Here is a 16,128-nt window from a genome sequence, read left to right as displayed (position 1 = left end):
ATTTGTGAGAATTCGGGAAAGAGGAAACTGCTGGTGAAGGGCTGCACATCTGGTTGCCACACCTGTAATGTGGAAAAACTCCTCAGATGCTTGGGTATGAATGAAGACATGGGGGGAAGGACCAGCCCGGTCAGCCATGGCTGGTGAACTCTGGAGGCGGTTGGTGCCTTGGTTAGATCCAACAAGTCCATGCCTTGTTGTATTTGTTTACTAAAGTTCGGGGGCGGGCGGGGGGGGAGGAAAGCAACAGCCTTCAAGGATCTCGTTGTCTGGTGGGAGTGACAATTAGTCGCCACACAGTGGGATGTCTGGCGCACTTAGGTAACCTTAAAGGCACGCCCAGCTCCATGCTGGGAGAAGAGATGAAAGGCTTCCCAGAGGGGGTGATCCTCACACTGAGTTCTGAACGAGGAGCAGGAGTTAGTCCAGGAAGGTGGGTGGCAGAGGCAGGTGAGGGGTCCTCCGCAGAGAAGACAGCGGGGCACCTGTCCAGGGACGAGCCCGAGGGCTCCGCTGAGAGCTGTGCGGAGCTGACTGGAGCCATGACACGTGGGCTCCCTGCATGAGGCCCCATTTGCCGTCTATGAAATTACGCTTTCGGGGTATAATTTGATTGCTGGCATATGCAGCTCAGAACGGTAGGAGCAGAGGTTAAAGGATAAAAAAGTTGTAAGATGTGAAAGCGGCAAAATCTAGTCTGGATTCTTAGTTACTCTGAACTTTGCATGAGCCAAACAAGGTTTTAATTTTGTAACTCTCCTCTTTCTCACTGACCCGGGGGAAAATGAAAATGAGATTTGCCTGACAGGTATTGGGCACTCAAAATATTCACCTGAGTGATCCTGTTTCCCCAAATGGCTGGGGAAATCTTGGGACACAGGAGTTCAGCAGATGTGGAGGAAGAAAGCAATACTGACCAGTTTTTATTGGTTTTTAACCAAGGAGACGAAAAATAATAGGATAAGGCCGCAAGCTAGTTCTTTCATAAAATCGATGAGGAGTGCTCTGGAATCGTTTGAAAATCTAGTGGAAGCTGTGGACAGTCTCCTGAGAAAAATGGACATTAATGGCATTTTATGTAGTCTGAGGGGTTCTTGGACCTCCGGAGCCCACTCGAGAGCAGAGCTTCTTAAATGTAAAATATGCTAAAAAATCACCTATCTGGGTTTGAAGAGATAATGGCTTAGAAATCCTCCAGCCTGACAGAAGTCACAGACTTGCAGATTCAAGAAGCTGTGTGAACGCCCCCCGCCCAGGAGGGACCCAAAGAAATCCATGCAGACATATGCCATCATTAAACTTTTGAAAACCCAAAACAGAAAACATCTTGAAAGCAGCCAGCGAGAAATGACGTGGTCTGTAGGGAACACCAGTTCAAAGCACAGCAAAACGCCAGAAACCATGGCGACCGAAAGGAAGTGAGAAGGAAACCTGAAAGATGAGAGCTGTCAATCACAAGTCCTCTGTCTGGTGAAAATATACTTCAGGAAAGAAAAAAAAAAAAAACATTGTCAGATGAAGGGAAACTAAGAGAATTTGTCACTACCAGGCCTGCCCTTAAAGAATGCCAACAAATTACATACTACAAGGTAAAAAAGAATTATATGCCATAACCAAGTGGTATTTGTTCTAGGTATACCTGGCTGGCTCAATATATATATATATATATATTTAAAAAGTCAATATACTCTCTATATAAACTGAATAAAAAAGAAGGTTTATGTGATCATTCAATTGATGTAAAAAAAGCATTTGGCAAAATCCAACACTCATTCATGAATTGAAAATTCTCAGGGAACAGAAGGAAACTTCCTCAACTATATAAAAAGTATCTACAAAAACTACAGAAACCAGCTAAGGTCTCATTTAATGGGGAAAGACAGTGCTTTCTCCCGAGACTAGGAAGAAGGCAAGGATATTCAACATAGTACTGGCAATTCTAGCAAGTGCAGTAAGGCAAGAAAAAGGGATAAAAAGCATAGAGATTGGAAAGAAATTCATGAAATTGCCCCTATTCTCAGATGACATGATTGTCCACATAAAGAATTGTAAGAAATAAAAAAAAAAATCCTGAACTAGTAAGTGAGTTCAGCAAGGTTGCAGGATTCAGGATCAGCACACACACAAACACAGAATCAACACGGCATCTCTGTGTGCTAACAATGAACGTGTGGAGACCAAACTTAAAACACAATGCCATTGGCCATGCTTGTTAGAAAATCAAAGAAGACCTCAATAGATGGAGAGATACATTATGTTCATGGATCAGCACACTCCACACTGATCACAGTAAGAATTTTTGTAGGCATAGACAAGCTTATTTTAAAATTCATATGGAAAGGCAAAGGAGTTAAAATAACTGAATCAGTTTTGAAAAAGAATGAAGTGGGGGGAATCAGTCTACCAGATTTTAAGACTTGGCTACACTAGTCAAGACTGAGTAGCACTGGCAGAGACATAGACCTCTAGATGATTGGAACAGAGCAGAGAACCCAGAAATAGACCCACACAAATATCCTTGGTTGGGTTTTGACAGAGATACAAAAGCAAAGCAATGGAGGAAGAAAAGCCTTTTCCACAAGCAATTGGACATGCATTGGCAAAAAAAATGACCTCATGCCTTACACAAAAATCACCTCAAAATGGACCACAGACTTACATGTAAAATGTAAAACTTTCAGGAAAAAAATAGGAGAAAATCTTTGGGATCTAGCACTAGGCAAATAGTTCTGAGAGTTGACACCAAAAGTACTACTTGTTACGGACAAAGATGAATAAAGTGGTCTTTGTCCAATTTTTTTTCTCCCTGAAAGACCCTGGTAAGAGGTGAAGGCAGTCCACACACTCAGAGAAATATCTGCAAACCATGCATCTGACAAAGAACTTGTATCTAGATTACGCAGTCTATAAAACATGGGCAAAAGACGTGAACAGATACTTTGCCAAAGAGGGGACACAGATGGCAAGTAAGCCTGTGAAAAGATGTTCAATATTGTTTGCCGTTTGGAAAATGCAAATTAAAACCACAATGAGCTGTTACTACACATCAGAATGGCTAGAATAAAATAATAATATCAAATGCTGGTGAGCATGTGGAGAAACTATCACTCAGGTGTTGGCGGTGTGAATGTAAAGTGGTACAGCCTGTTTGGAAAATAGTTTGGCAGTTTCTTGTAAAACTAAACAGGCACTTACTATATATGACCCAGCAATAGCACTCCGGGGCATTTATTCCAGAGAAATGAAAACTCATGTTCGCATGAAAACATGAATGTGAATGTCCATAGCAGCTTTATTTGTCACATACAAAAACCAAAAACATCTCAAATGTTCTTCAGTGGGCAGATGGTTAAACAAACAGCGGTACATCCATGCAATGGAATACTATGCTGCACTAAAAAGACCCCAGACAATTGCTACTGCAGGGATTTGGATGGATATCAAGGGAGTTATGTGAATAAAAAAAGCCAATCGAGAAAGATTTCATGTTCTTTTATTGTGAAAGTTTATTGTTCAATCTTCTATAATCTTTGTCCCTCCTTTTGAGCAAAAGGTTTCATATTACACGATCCCATTTGCATAACAATTTTGAAATAACAAAATGATAGAGATAGAGAAGATATTATTAGTGGCTGGAGGTTAGGAAGGGGTGGTGACAGATTGATGTGGCTCTGAAGGGTGGCCCGAGAGAGCCTTGTGGTGAGGGGACACTTCCGTATCTTGGCTGTGGTGGCAGTTCCACAAACCTACACATGTGATATAATTGCTTAAATGCTACACTCAGAAATGCACACACAGATACGAGTGCACGTAAACCCAATAAAATCTGAGTAAGTGTTGTGGATTGGACCCGTGTAGCTTTCCTCATGTCCTCTAGTTATGCGAGAGGTGACCCTTCGGGGACACTGGGTGACGGGTACCTAGGACCTCTCTGTACCTTTTGCTTTGCAACTTTCTGTGAATCTATAATTGTCTCAAAAACAAGTGTTCTTAGAAAAGTCACTTGGGAGCTTAATAAATATAGTCATATCTCCAGTCTTCTCCAAGTCAGGCCTAGTAGGCCTGGGTGGGGCCCAGGAATCTGCATTTAATAGGGTCTCTGGATTCTGAGGCAGGAAGACTGTTCCTGCGCTGAGAACACTGCGCGAGGGTGGTGCTGTGTCCAACCATCCAGAAAATAAGGATGCCCGGCCCCACCTGGACCCACCTGACCAGAGCCTTTGGGGAGGGACCCAGTCTCTTCTCATTATAACAGGCTCCCCAGGAGATCCCGATCTGATAACAACAACCTGGTCGGGGACCCCAAATCCCAAATTAAAAACCCCCGCTCTATACCCTACCACCTTAGAGTTTACGCCATTCCTATTACCTTAAATTCTTAGTTCAATATACAAGGAAAACATTCGCACTGGGGTGCAACCATATTTTGGTAATATATTTGTATTGATTTAGTTATTGCCAAAATAATTTTACACACATCATCTGGATTTAAAAAAAAAACAACAAAACAAAATAATACTCCTACACGCGAATGAACGTCGTCCTCCCCAGCGGGCACCTTGGGAGTCTTCGTGTGTTTTTCTAGTAGTAATATTGCTAATGCTAAAAACCATTCTGTCCCAATTCCTTTAGAATTGCTTCAGAGCTGGTTTATGCACCTCGTGAGAAAACTGGCCCCGTTTTACATGTAAATTGTGTACTCCACTGAATTTATGTTTACACAAACGCTCATCAGTCGTTTGAGGAGCTCCTGGAAAGATCTTGGAAAGAAAAACATGTAAATGAAGCTCGGTTTTCAGGCCTTTCTTTGCAGGTCTAAGCTGGCTCCACAGGCTTTGTCTGCCCAGCCCTCCTCCTCCACGAGGTAGCCTGCCCTGCTCCCCCGCCGTGCAGTTTCGGGAGCTCTCTCAGTGATAGCACTCTGTCCCGCTGGCCTGGGGGATGGCCTCCCAGCCAGGTGTGGTCAATCGTAGTATCGCATCTCCTTGGCAACAGTGACTGGTCCATGGGCGGACATGTGACCCAGTCAGACTCCTTTCTGGGGATGTATGCATGGAGGCTGGAGCAAGGCTCTGTCTTCCTGGGAAGAAGAGTCTAGGGCTGTTGGTGGCCGTCTTGTTCACCTGTGGCAAGAACTCTCTGCAGAAGCTGCTGACAGGGACCAGCAGGGAATTAAGAGACGCAGAGAGTGTTGAGGAAGTACATAGGAAGGTCACCTCCTGCCGTCTTCCTTGGATCCTCCAAGCTTAAGTGAGTTTGTGCTTAAGTCCATTTGAGTTGGGTTTCCATCATGGTGATCCTGAAGGCCTAATACAGTGCCCCCTTTCTTTTTGGGATGTTGCTGTGCCTCTCCAGACGGACTTCCCCAAGGGGGTTCTGGCCTCGGTGTGCACACGGGTACGACTGTATGGCGGTATTTCCTCCTCAGGTGGGGGGTGGGAGGGTGTTGCAAAACCACATGCAATGGAGCCCAGGAGGCTGGGTCCGGGGTCACTCAGCTCTGCCACGTGCTCAGGAAATTGTCATACACAAACTCCATAAACACCCTTCACTTCAGCCTCCTTGTCCCTGCAATATGGGAGTGAAACTGGGAACCTCTGCAGCTTGCTGCTGTGGCTTTAAATCCTTTAATTCCTAGGAATTGGAAATTAAGTCATTGTCTTTGGATATTAAGTCTACCGTCTGTGGGGTGTGAAGGAACTTCTGTCTCCATAAAACCAGTCCGTGGGGAAGGGTGGAGGATGCTTCTTGCAGTGGTGCCTGCTGTTTTGAGCCTGTGCTGAGTGCTCACTACCTGCCAGACCTCATTCTGAGTGCGGTGCTTATATCGCCTCCTTTAATCCTCTTTAAAAAAGAAAAATGCATGGGGTCATTATACCCACTTTTCAGAACAGAACACTGAGACTTTGAGAGTTTAAGTAAGTTCCCCCAGATGGGGATGATCCCAGTCTGGCAGCTGCCAAAGCCTGGGCCCCTGCCATTGACCGCACTGTCCTCTCGCCTGCAGGTCCCTCCTCCCAGACCGGCCTCCACGGGACAGCCCTAGGGCTGCATCCATGTGCAGGAGGGAAGAGCCAGGCTCCAGCTCTGTATGCGGCCTTTTAAAGGCGGGCATTCAAAGCAGCCTCCTGCCCGAGGGACCAGAACCACCCCACGAGTGCACTGAGCAAGGTAAGTTCTTCCTTTCTCTAATTCGAATGTGTCTACAGTCACCTTTCAGGGTAAAACATTCTCAGCCAGTTGTTCATTTATATTTATATATGCACATAAGAATTTGCTTATACAACCCCAAAGCACCCGGTTGAAGAGAAAACAGAGACAAATCGGTGAAATATATTATGCAGACAAAAATAACACTTGTTTGACTTGTTTAATGAGAGGTTTTTTTTAAAAAGAAATGACCAGTCAGTTCAAGGAAAATAGTTCACAATTGCTTTCTGGGAACTGAGGCAGGGCGGCCAGCTGGTGTGAGCTGGGGGGGCTGTCTGGCTCCGTTCCATAAGGCCCACCCCCATCTGAGATGGCTGAGTTCTAGAAGCTGTTCAGGGAGGCACCTGCACACCCACACACAAGGGGGTCCGGGATGCACAGCTGAGTGGAAAAGCACCTTGTGAAATGGTCCATGCAGTTCTGCAAATGAATGCTAGTGTCTCTGACCGTTAGTTCATTCAACAACCATTTACTGAGCACATTCTCTGTGTCGGGGGCTGTGCTGGGGCCTGGACAAAGCTTGGAGGGAGGTGTGTTAGCTCCCAGGGCCGGTGTCTGGAGCCGGAAGTTACGGGGACCAGTGCTGTTCGCCTTGTGTATCCCCTTCATGTTCTAGCAGTTCACAATGAGCGCACGTGGCATTTGCCATAAGAAAAAGAAAAAAGGGATAAAAAGTATTTGTCACTGGACTGTCCCCACTGCGTCTGTCAGACATCAGGGTGGAGGTTGGCAGTGATGCGGCTCTGGACACTTGGGTTCAAGGCCCTGTCACCTCGAGCAAAGCACAGCCATCCTAAGCCAGTGTCATTGGTAAAAGAGGCCGTTATGTGGGTCAGATGAGAAACATGAGACTGTTTGATGCATGGTCAAGCTCTAGGTGCAATAACTTCCCCATCGTAGTGAAGGGCTGTGTACCCTCTGGTAGGTGGGTCTCACCTGCTGGGGCCACTTTCCAGGGGATGGAGAAGCTGGGTGAGGAGCACCCCCAGGAGACCAGGAGACAAGCCAGCACCTGCCCTGTGTCGGCAGGACTCTGAGCCTGTGTCTGGAGACCCCTTTCCAAGTACAGACTGAGGGGTTGACAAGGGCCTCCAGCAACTGGGACAAGTGGGAGCAAGACACCAGGCATCTGATAAATCCTCGTTGGGGGGACAGTTTTCTCTCCCAGTAGGTGGAAGATGCTGAAAGGGTAACTTTTGTCCTGGCCTTAAGTCTCATCTCCGGCCTAGACTCTAAATGTGCAAGCGTCAGAAAGCTCAGTGGGGAAAGGTGGCCATTGCCTCCTAGAGAGCGCAATTGTGTGTCCGAGTCCCTCAGCTTCTCCAACGTTTAGTGAAGAGTCCAGTGCTGGGAGCACGTGGGCCCTTGACTTTCATAGGCGCTGCCCCTGGGCTGGGCGGCCCGCATCCTCCTGTGGACAGATCATGGCCCAGGAGTCCTGGGGATCTGGTCCTGCTTGGCTCCTTGGGGCTCCATGCCATCCAATCTGTCATTGGAGTGGGGGTGGCTTGAGAGAGCTGTGTGGCAGAGCAGACTTGAGCTGCTAGGGACACTTCTCGAGCTAGTGACAGAGTCAGAGGCCCTTGGAGCCTGGGAGCTGCCTTCTCCCGACTCCCAGCTGTCACGCCCGCAGGGTGTGGATTACCTGCACAGGGCAGCGTCCGGTGGTCACGCTTGGGGGCTGCCCCTGAACTCACAGCCCCTCCAGAGGCTGATGGACCAAATCAGCCCTCTCTCAGCCCTTTTCCTCTCTGGGGTGCCTGGGGTCTGATTAGCATCGTTCTCCTGCTGTCATCATACTGGTGGATCTTTTGTCCCTCACTTCTTGGCTGGATTTCAGACCTCCCGCTCAGGGTTGTAAGTCCCCATCATTCTGGCTTAAGTTCCCTATCTGCTGCCAGTCTGCATATGGGGCCCAGCTCAGTGCGCCCACCTGGGACTTTGTAAAATGCAAATCCCATTGTACTGCTCATTTATTTGAAACCCTTCAGTGGTTTGTCACCATCGAGCCCCTTGGGAGTTTCAGCACCGCAGGCAACTCCCTTCACAACCTGGCCCCTGCCTTGCTTTGCAGCCTCTTCCCTCCCAAATTCCCCTTCGCCGATCACCCTGACTTACTGAAACCCTCCACCACCGCGTGCCTCCGTGCCTTTGCACATGCTGTTCCCTTGGCATCCTGGAACAGCGCTCTCTTTTCTTCTCTTGCCTCCTTAACTCCTGGAGGTTCTGTGCTCCTTGTGCTGGCTTCTTTTCGTGCCTGCTTTTCCACTTGATTGTGAGTGTTTTCACCACAGGGCATTTATGCCTCGTGTATTCTTGATGTCTGGCATTTACGACCGTGTTGGGCATGCAACAGGAGCTCCCCGATGTTCAGGGAGTGTGCTGTGGTGCGGTTCCAGTCCCGAGGCTGCTGGGTGGAGGCCTGTCTCTCTCTCAGGGACCGCTGCAGTGCCTCCCAGCGGGGCTCTCAGGCAAAGCCAACGACGTGGTAACACGGGAGCTGACCAGGTCGTCCCGCTCCAGGGAAACTTCTCCCCTGAAGCCACATGGCCTGTAGCTCTCGGCCTGTAGCAAGGGGCTCCACCGGAGCTCACGGCCTCGGTCCCTGCCTCACCTCCCTCCACCAAGGTTCCCAAACTTTCTCAATTCACCACACGCTTCATGACTCAGGAATTTGTCATAGCCTCCTGAGGCCAAAAGAAGTCCCTAAAACTCTTATTTTTTTTTTAAGCAGTTAAGTCCAAACAACTTAGTAAGTATTCATGTTCTAACAACTTAGCAGACGTTTGAAAAAAGAATACACATAAATTGAAAGTAATTCCCATGGTCACCAACAGATGTCGCTGTGTCCCCCCCACGAATATGTAAAACATCCCAGGAAGCCCTGCGAATTCACTGTGGCCCCCTGGGGTGCCTTGGCACGTAGTTTGGGAACCACAGACATCCATTGCTCTAAAAAGTTATTTGTGGCTCCCCAATTGGCAGTCGTTTTCCAGCTTTGCACGCCGTTTTCTCTCCAGTCTTCAACTCGTTCGTTTCAAAAAGGCCTTCTGACAGGTCGCATGCCCCCTCCCCTGTGGAGGGTTCTTAGACCCCTTCCTCCTCCTCCTCGCTTCCACGGCACTTTTCCATTCCCCTGTCGATCTGCCATCCCTCTTCTCTTTATTGACCGGCTCCTTACTGCCCTGTGAATTACTTGAGGACAGGGCCTGTCTTATGTTTGCATGTCTCTTCTACATTAGATGCCAGTTTTCTTCAGGAAAAGAGACATGAGCGATACCTTTCTCGGAAGGGAGGGGTGGCTTCTCCCGCTGCCGTCCACTCAACGCTGTACCCAGAGCAAAGCTGAGACACCTGTTGGGTGGGGCCAGCGGTGGGCTCTTCTGGACTTGGCGGAAATTGTCATCTCTGCCTTTGTGCCGTTGGAAGACATGGACACAGGCCCAGCGTGAGAAAAGTCCTACAGGGGGCGGGAGGGCACGCCCCTCCCAGAATGACCCGAGAACAGATGGCAGATAGAGCACTGCGTTTGGAGGTGGACCTCCGGGACGCTGCGCCAGTCCCGTGGTGAGTCTCAGGGTCACAGTCAGGCCTCCGGTAGATTTCCCAGGTATCGGGAGGAAAAGCAGGTCTCTCCACCCTTCTTCAGGGACTTTCTCAGCTGCAGCTGGGAATATGCTTGGTCGTGAGTTTCTAAGTGGTGAGAGTAGGGGGTTATTGAGGATTCAGGTCTGATTTCACATAAACCAGCCTGGTGGGGCATCTTCATCTGTGAAACACAGTGGCCCTCCTCGTCCTGGGTGAGTTATGACTATGTCAAGCTAAGTAAAGCTTTTTCTAGAACAGAGCTTGGGCAAAAGGAGGGAATTGGACGGCCAGGGGGAAAATGATCTGAAACAAACCCATAACGAAAAACCTCTCTACTCTATTGGATATACGTGCCCATTTAATTTATTCAGTTAATAAAATGTATTCCCCAGAGGGGGAAAGGCAGAGAGGCAAGCTACAAACCTATCTGCCCGTGTGAATGCGGGTATATACCTATCTCTCATAACAGTAAAAAGAGAGTAATTAAGAGATGTATTGAAGTGTACAGAAATCCTAAAGGACACTGAAGATTCCAATTCCGGTGACTGTCCTTGGCGCAAATTTAATTCAATCGGGAATAGATAAATAGAATATAAAGAAAAAATGAATTCAGAACAGATGTTAGGCAAGCCATTTTTTTTCACAGTAAGAAGCATAAACATGAAGAACAGCCTATAAGGCAAAGTTGTTGATGCAAACAGCATCAGGCCACTAAATAAACAGTGAGATGGCACCACAGGGGCAACCCGAGCACTGGTGCCCACACAGTTATGCCCAGGCCTGTAGATTCTCAGGCCCTGGAGGGAACTGTGGGCAGGGGAGGGGGGTGGAGGGGGGAGCGGGGTCCTAATCCATAGAACACATGTAAGACATACGTTTCTGTGATAGTACATGGCGAAATCTCTCCTCCCCAAATGATATGTGGACTCAGGGTATGAATTGACAGGCTCAACAAAAGCTAGAACGTGTTCTGGAAAGACAGAACAGCCAGGGAGGAGCTCCCAGCCTCGGGGAAAAAGGCGCCGTCCTGGGCCAGGTGTTCGCAAGCCCCGATGGGCAACTCTAAAGAAAGGAGAATTGAACGGCAAAAGAATGTGGGCCCACTTGGGGCAACACAGGAGGCAGAGGACAAAGCATGAAACCACAAATGCTAGTAATTGAGACAGAAGGAAGCTTCAAGAGGATGATTCCAGCCTGAGCCCCTCATTTCACAGGTCGGAAAGCAGGTCCGAAGAGGGGAGGTGATGGTGCGGGTGCCCCCAGGACACGTGACATCACCTTAGAACTGCCCCTTTGCCAGAAGGAGGCGGGAAAGGCCAGGGACACTCCTCCCCAGATTTCCTGAGGACCCACCTGCAGGATTGGTGAAAGTCACCCCGCAGGTTCTGGAAATGGTCACTGCCCCAGGGTGCCGTCTGGGAGTGGCGGAGCCAGGATTAGAACTGCTGCTCCTTGGGCAGACTGGGCCGACAGAGAGTACAGAGAGCTCCTTTCTCACATCAGACCGGTGAGGTAGGCAGGAGTGCAAGTGTTTTTTTTTTTTTTAATTTATTTTCAGAGAGAGGGGAAGGAAAGGAGAAAGAGAGAGAGAGAAACATCAGTGTGTGGTTGCCTCTCATGTGTCCCCCACTGGGAACTGGCCTGCAACCCAGGCATGTGCCCTGACTGGGAATCGAACCGCGATCGCATGGTTCGCAGGCCCGCGCTCAATCCGCTGAGCTACACCAGCCAGGGCGCAAGTGTTTTTTTAAAGGCAAGGATGATGGTTCTAGTCTCTTGGCTGGGAAAGCTGAGCTGAGACAGAACCCAGGTCTGGCTCCTAATCCCATGCTCCTTCTGGCACCCTAGGGCAACCCCCAAAAGTAAGGCTAGGGGAGAGGGCAGCCCCTAGGGAAAGAGGGATGGGATAGGATTCGCTCCCTAAAAGTCAGATGTGTGACCCAAGTGGGTGGAGCCCGGCAGGCAGGTCACTGGAGCAGACCCTCCCTTCTCCTGTGGGTCCCAGGATGGCCTGATGTGGTAGCAAATCCACCGTGTTTTTATGGGCTGACTGCTGAACTGACCGGGCCACTGATGGGGAAAGAGGACAGACCCCTCATCCAAAGCTGACCCCCAATTCCTTTCCTTATGTCCCAGGGAAATAATACTAATGACCAAGATCAGCAAAAACAAGACCTTCCTTTTGGAGGTTTTCTTGGGGATGCAGCTGTCCTGCATGATTCTGCTCAACATTCAACAACTATTTCTCAAGCGGGTTCATATGTCAGGCCCTGGGAAAATCAGAGCAAAGAAGAGAAAGAGGTCCTGTCCTCCCCGAGTTTGCTTTCCAGCAGGAGGGTGGGACAATCAACAACTAATGATGTGACCTATTGTCAGGGCCCATGTCCTGAGGAGTGTTAGGAGTGTCCAGGGAGCAATAAGGGACAGTGGAACAGAAAGGCTTTGGATAAGTAAGGAGAACCCACCTCTTACTAAACTGTCGTTCTCCGATTGACATCACTGATGTCTGTGTATAAATTGAGGATCATGGATCAGCCTGGCCAAACTCACAGGGTTGTTGGATTAGTCCCATTACGTATTAAAGGGACAAGACCACATAGAGGACTGGAAAACTCTTACAGATTAATAACATTGACTATGTAAGTGGCCCCAGGGAACAAAGACAGATGTCTCTTACAGTCATAAAAGCAAGATACGTAGACCAATGAATTTGTGCACAGGTCCAGAAAGGACCTTGAAAAAGATGTCCCCTGCAGCAGTGTTTGCTGGAAGCCACTGGGTGTCACCTGCTGGGAGAGTGGGTGAGGGTGCACCGCTCAGGGACAGGCAGTGATAGACTCAATGGGGACAGAGACATGGTGGGTCTTCATGGCGCTCAATGAGCACCCCAAGGGATAAAGTGAGATACGGCACTACTGTGGGCATGCGCCAAAGATAATGTGACAAAACGAGAATAGACAGTATGCAAGAACATGTACCAAGAAATGCTCATTGAGTGCAATGAGGCGGTTGTTAGTTGGGGCTAGGAAGCAGGATGCGAGAAAGTTGGGGTGAAAGGAATAAAGAGACAAGCGAGACCTGGCCTTGAGTCCCCAGTGCTCCCTGGTGCCACAGATGCACACGCACACATGTGCACACATACACACACACACCTGGAAATGGAGGAAATTAGTAATTGTTGCTTGCAACACTGGTCATTCACAATGGTGAAGTAAACTACTATTGTCAATGGTTTTCTTTTAAATGTGGAATTCTCTAAGGATCAAATGTTGCTATGTATGGGATCAGTGTTTTCTCGCAAAGCCCCAAGAGACATTCTGGAAAACAAACAAACAAAAAAGTTCTGCAGTCAAACACTAAACTTCTCACCAGGCGGTCTCCCAAGCTCATTATTACATGAAAGGTTTCGGGTTATTATGTGAAGAGGCCTGTGTTCCTTTGATCAGCGCAGTGTTTCCAGCCTTTGACCAGGGGGACATCCCCCTTTTATTTTCCACGTAATGATGATTGTTGCTGGAAATGGCCCAAAGGACGCACTGTGGGAAATGCCACATTAGGTGGCTGAAGGCCGGGAGGCTGGAGGTTCCAGGGTCCAAGCCCAGCCTGGGCCTCATATCCTCTCCTCTCCTCCTGATGCACGGGTCACCTTAGAGTGCCTGGTTCCTAAGCCACCTTGGACCCGCTGTGTCATCCATTTGACTGTGGCAAAGATGGGACTGTCTTTCACCCTGTCATGTTCAACTCTTCATTGTGGCGGAACGACCATGAGTCTCCAGAATTCAGAGCCAGAGTCAGTGACTAATGGCGACCCACTCTTGTCCCTCATAATTGATGAGTTGTCCAATTCCGCTGTCACAGGACATTTCCTATATAAAATGTGCTTTTTCTTTCCCTTATATATTTTTTATTTTTAAAAATCTCTATTGAATTTATTGGGGTGATGTTAATGAAATTGCATAGGTTTCAGGGGTACAATTTTATAATATATCATCTGTATGTTGTATTGTGTGCTCGTCACCCAAAGTCTAGTCTCCTTCCGTCACCAGCTGTCCCACCTCTACCCTTTCCCACCTCCCCCACCCCACTTTCCCTCCGTTCATCACCGCACTTTTGTCTGTGCCTATGAATTTGTTTAATCCCTTCACCTTCTTCACCCAGCACCTCCACCCCCTCCCCTCTAATGCCCTCAGTCTGTTTTCTGTATCTATGAGTCTGTTTCCTTATGTTTCTGATGATTCAAATCGCCATGATCACTCCCCTGGGCTATTAGAATGGTTGCTTGTTTGCTTATACATTTCCGCCCCCTCCCCCCTCCTCGTTACTCCGCAAGTCTGCACAACTAACCGCCTTCAAGTACCTGACTTCCTTGCCACCATTCCTTAAATCTGTCTCCTCTCCTGCCACTGCCAAGGTTGTCCTCCCTATCGGTGTCCCAGAATTCAGACCTCCCTGGTGCACCCTTAGCCTCTACTCTCCCCTTTTCTGTTTCAACCAAAATCTTTAAGCTTTCTCCCCCCGCAGGCCACCTGCCATCTCCCTTTTGTTTGGGCGGCGGTGGAGCTAGTTAGCCTTTCTCAATGAGCGCACGCTCGGTGCAGAGACCGTGGGGACAGGAGGGAATTTAATAGGTCTCCTCCAGCAAATAAGCACAAAGCTGGGACACAGGCCCGCGATCCGGCTGAAAGCCTGTGCTACAGAAACACAGAGGAAGAAAACTAATAAGTCGCAAATGGCAAGGACATGATCTTGACAAATCACTTGAGGTAGGACACCCAGTGATGAAAAAGCTGGGGCCAAGGAGAAGTGCAGGCCCAGAGAAAGTCAATGTCGACGAGTCCCAGACAGAGAAGACTAAATGTGTATGAGACAGAAAGGCCACAGTGACCCAGTGGGGGAAAGGAGCTCGGAGAGGGCTGAAAGCAGAATAGAAAAGCAAACAACATAAATTGTAGAAGCTTGGCAGAGGGCGAGATAAGGGAAGAAGGTGCCCTGGGGCGGGGGTGCTATTGGGAATTATTAAAACAAGCTGAATTCATGGCGCCGTGCAAGCATTTGTTGATAACGGGGTTCATGTAAACCAGTTGGGTTCCAGAGCACAAGAGGTTTAAACTTCTCCTGGAGTTCACTATCAAGTCAGGAGGCAGTGGCCACTCAGCCATGGTCAAAGGGAACTGCAAAGCAGGGCTATAAAATGTTCTCCAAATGTACAATCGTATAGTCTCTACAGAAAAGTAGTATGTCAGGTCTTCAAAAATGAAAATATAACTGCTATATGATTCAGCAATTCCACTTCCGGATAATTTACTTCTTGTAGACCCAGGAGACCCGTGGGTGCTGGAAGAGATTGGTACGCCCATGTTCGCAGCTGTACTGTTTGCAATAGCTGGAAGGTGAGAGGCGTGGATGAACAAAAGGTGGCATACATGGACAATCAAATATTATTCATCCTTGAAAAAGAAGGAAATGCCAACACAGGCTACCACGTGGAGGAATCCTGAGGACACTATGCCAAGTGAAATGAGCCAGTCACAAAAGGGCACGTGCTGTCAGATGCAGTCAGACTCACAGAGACGGAAAGGAGGTTGCCAGGGGCTGGGGAAAGGAGGAATGGAGAGTGAGTGTTGAGTGGCTACTGCGTTTCAGGTTTTCCAGATGAGGAGTTCTGGAGATGGTTGGGGGTGGCAGTTGCACAAAATGTGACTGTACTTAATGCCACTGAACCATGTACTTGAACAAGTGCTGGTGAGGATGTGGAGGAAAGGGGACCCTTGTGCACTGTTGGTGGGAGTGCAGACTGGTGCAGCCACTGTGGAAAGCAGGATGGAGACACCTCAAAAAATTAAACATGGAACTGCCTTATGACCTAGTGATTCCACTCCTAGGACTATATTTGAAGAAACCCAAAACACTAATTTGAAAGAATATATGTTCCTCTATGTTTGGTACAATGGCCAGGATTTGGAAGCAGTCCAAGTGCCCATTAGTAGACAAGTAGATAAAAGAAGCTGTGATACATTTATATAGTGGAATACTACTCAGCAGTAAAAAGAAGAAGAAGGAGAAGGAGAAGGAGAAGAAGGAGAAGAAGAAGAAGAAGAAAATCTTGCCCTTTGTGACAGTGTGAATGGACCTGGAGAGCATTAAGCCGAGTGAAATAAGCCAGTCAGAGAAAGACAAATACCATATGATTTCACTCATATGTGGAATCTAATGAACAAAATGAACTATCCAGCAAAATAGAGACAGACTCGTAGACAGAGGGCAGACTGACCACTGTTGGTGAGGGGGTGTGGGGTCTGGGTGGGGGATTGAGTAAAAGAGAAAAAAAGA

General features: G+C 48.2%; 1 protein-coding gene across 1 annotated transcript in view; it reads right to left on the bottom strand.

The window, feature by feature from the left end:
• Positions 1-16,128, bottom strand: part of TBXAS1 (thromboxane A synthase 1) — a 139,558-nt gene that overhangs the window by 81,242 nt on the left and 42,188 nt on the right. The gene's annotated exons all lie outside the window — the stretch shown is intronic.

Source organism: Artibeus jamaicensis, unplaced genomic scaffold, assembly GCF_021234435.1.
Source record: "Artibeus jamaicensis isolate MK-2021 breed Jamaican fruit bat unplaced genomic scaffold, CSHL_Jam_final scaffold_2172, whole genome shotgun sequence".
NCBI classification, from domain to species: domain Eukaryota; kingdom Metazoa; phylum Chordata; class Mammalia; order Chiroptera; family Phyllostomidae; genus Artibeus; species Artibeus jamaicensis.
This window is presented reverse-complemented; position numbering and strand designations above follow the sequence as displayed.